Source organism: Halichoerus grypus, chromosome 7 (assembly GCF_964656455.1).
Source record: "Halichoerus grypus chromosome 7, mHalGry1.hap1.1, whole genome shotgun sequence".
NCBI lineage: Eukaryota > Metazoa > Chordata > Mammalia > Carnivora > Phocidae > Halichoerus > Halichoerus grypus.
Window position 1 is genome coordinate 105,634,674 of NC_135718.1, and position 3,279 is coordinate 105,637,952.

Sequence of the window (3,279 nt, forward strand, 5' to 3'; positions counted from 1 at the left end):
AGGATCGCAGAGAAGATGGTTCTGGAGGCTGCGCCTGCAGAAGAGGTTAGAGGCTGGGGGGAGGCGGGAAGAAGGGGCGTCCCTGGGTCAGTGCCGTCCCAACTCTGGGGAAGCCCCGGACAGGTCCGTGGGTCTGCTGGGTGATTTAATAAACTTTATTATTTAGAACAGTTTTAGATTTACAGAAAAATTATGAAGAAAGTAGAGAATTCCCATACACTCTACACCCAGCTTTCCCTATTATTGGCATCTTACATTGTATGGTACTTTTGTTATAATTAATGAACCAACATTGATACTTTAAAAAAATGTTATTTTATATCCCTGCATATCTTCTAAGTTTTCTTTCTATGCAATCCTCTCCTTGGTACTCTGTCTAGCCGACTTTAGCCACTTCATTTTTCATACCACTCCTTTCCATCTCCTCAACCCAGAGAGTCCAACAGGCTCTGCAGAGGAGACCTGATAACTTCCAGGGAAACAAGCTGGGACAGTTGTGGAGAATACGTTTTCTGCTGACCGTCTTTCAGGGTTACTGTCCTTTGCAACCTGAAGTCTAGTGTCTTGATAACCATTGTTTCATTTATTTGTAGTCTTTGGTTGTTCAGGCAGGAGAGTAAATTGGTCTCTGTTATACTACACTGACTAGAAGTGGGATTTCCTTTTTTTTTTTTTTCCCCCTATCATTTTAAACATTGTAAGCATAGTTTTATGGTCTGTGTCGACTCATTCTGTTTACTGAAATTTTGTGTGTCTCTTTTCTGGTCTGTTTTCCTGCTTGTTCTTGCCCTTGGTCCTTTGTTTATGTGCATGGTTATTCTGGTCACCATAATGCGATGTCTCCCCCCATCGGTTGGGGGCCCCCAAATGTAGGGCAGCCCAATAGGGTGGAAGCCAGTGGCTCAGGATTCACCTGAGGCAGAGCAAAGGAGATAGAAATTCATTGGATACACTTCAAGGGACCAGGGGGGAAGGACAGCAAAAGAGAGACTGTCTGCAAGGAGGCAGTGGGTGGGGGCTGTTTTAAAAGGGGGAAGGTGAGGAGGTATGGGGAGTATGGAATTTTCCCTTTTTAGTAACTGTGCCTGGTTGTAGTAGCCCAGTGGTCCATTAGGGCCTGTGGATACTTCACCTCAAAGTATCACCTGATGGTCACCCAGGGCCCTTTTGCCTTGATCAAGTTTCCATTGCTCATTCTATTTGTTGCCTAAAAACGGCCTTTACACATACTTTAACAATATTTTTAGCAATACCTTTAGGCTGGGATGGAGTCACATTCATCGAGAGGATTTCCATTTGCCTCTGCCACACGGAGTATTTGGGGGATCATTTGGGGTATTCTCAGTTGAGGACAACTTTAAATTTTAAGGCTTGTGATTCCCTACATATCAGGCCAGTAGAATGTAAGGTGAAATTCTGTGTGAGGGCTAGGCCACATCCTACACCCTGGGATGGGTGGGTCCTTTTGGGGTATCAGCTTATTTTGATACATTATTATTAGTTGAAGTGCATGCTTATTCAGATTTCTTAGTTTTTACCTAATATACTTCTGCTCCAGGACCCTATCCACAGCACATTACATTTAAGCATGGTGTCTCCTTAGGCTCTTCTTGGATGTGATGGTTTCTCAGACTTTCCATTTTTTGGTAACTGTGGCAGTTTTGAGGAGTACTGGCCAGATATCATGTAGAATATTCCTTAATTGGAATTTGTCTGATGTTTTTCTCATGATTAGGTTGAGCTTGTAGATTTTGGGGAGCAAAATCACAGAGAGAAATTACCTTTTTCATTACATTATATTAAAAATACTTTCTAGGGGTGCCTGGGTGGCTCAGTTGGTTGAGCGTCCGACTTGTGATTTCAGCTCAGGTCATGATCTCATGGGTTATGGGATGGGGTCCTGCCTTAGGCTTCGCACTCAGTGGGGAGTCGCTTGAGTTTCTCTCCCTCTGCCCCTCCCCCCACCTCTCCTCCTCTCTCTCCCCCCCAACCCCCAAATAAATAAATAGATCTTTTTAAAAAACACTTTCTAGCAACCTTGATCACCTGGCTGAGGTGGTCTTTGTCAGGTTTCTCCATTGTAAGTTTCTTCCTCTTATCACCCCTCTTTCCATACTACAGTCTTTGGAAAGAAGTCACTCTACAGAGCTCATACTTAAGAGTAGGGATTTATGCTTCACTTCCATGAAGGCAGAGTATCTATAGAAATTATTTGGAATTCTTCTACATAGGAAATTTTCTCCTCTCCACCATCTACTTATTTATTCAGTCAGTCATTTTTTTTATATCCATTTGGGTCATGGATATTTATTTTATACTTTGGGTTATAATCCAATACTACTTTATGTTTTTGCTTAAATTGTATCAGCTTTGGTCATTGGGAGCTCTTTTAACTGGCTCCTGTGTCCCTCTGACATACCTCATCATTGTGATTTTTTGTTTGTTTTTAGTACTTCTTTTCTGGCACTGAAAGATAGGCCAGGTTCATCTTGGATATTTCCTGCCCCAGTTCTAGATTCAGCTGTCTCTCCAAGGCATGCTGGTTCCTTTTATTAGAGAATAGTATTAAGATCCAAGATCCGAATGCTGGATGTACTTTTTGATAGGGGTGTCATTACTCAGCTGACAGATCAAGTGTATGTATATATACTAACCAGTGTATATACATATATCTGTAACTATTTCTGTATGTAACTATCTTTATTCATTAAGCTAAACAGAAGTTCATACTCTCTCCAGCTCTAATCCATTACCACATAGATCTTTCTAGCCTCCCCCCCTTGCTTATTTGTAAACTCCCATTTCAACTGTGAGAAAACTGGCTTTCCCCCCCCACACACCATCCATTTACTTCAATTCCAATGCATTGATTCTAGTATATAAGTATAGCAGTATCAAAAATTAACCCCCCCATACTTACCTGGCAGGGGAAATGCCATGATCACAAAAGCGGTTTTCCCAAGGTGAGGCTTATCCGTTGCACTCAGGATGTGCTGACCCCAGTGATTTCTCCAAATGTGGGAAACTCAACTGCATAATTTGTGGTAGTGGGGGACTGTTTGTGTTCTCCCCTGGGAAAAAAAATTAACCCCCAATGTGGGAATTAATATTATCAATTACAGTATGGTGCTGTGGATAGTTTCTTTCGACTATAATCTTACAGGCTACTCATTTCCAAAGTTACTTAGATGAACACCATTTTCCCCTATTAGTGAGGTTGTTTTGCTAACTCGTAATACAATTAGATTATTTTGTCATAATCTGGGGTGCCTGGGTGGC

At 41.8% G+C, this 3,279-nt stretch overlaps 1 non-coding gene across 1 annotated transcript; it reads left to right on the plus strand.

Moving 5' to 3' along the window:
* Positions 1 to 2,912: 2,912 nt before the first annotated feature.
* On the plus strand, positions 2,913 to 3,074 carry LOC118551676 (U1 spliceosomal RNA). Its single transcript, XR_004925190.1, has one exon. It is a non-coding gene; the product is annotated as a U1 spliceosomal RNA (small nuclear RNA).
* Positions 3,075 to 3,279: the final 205 nt, after the last annotated feature.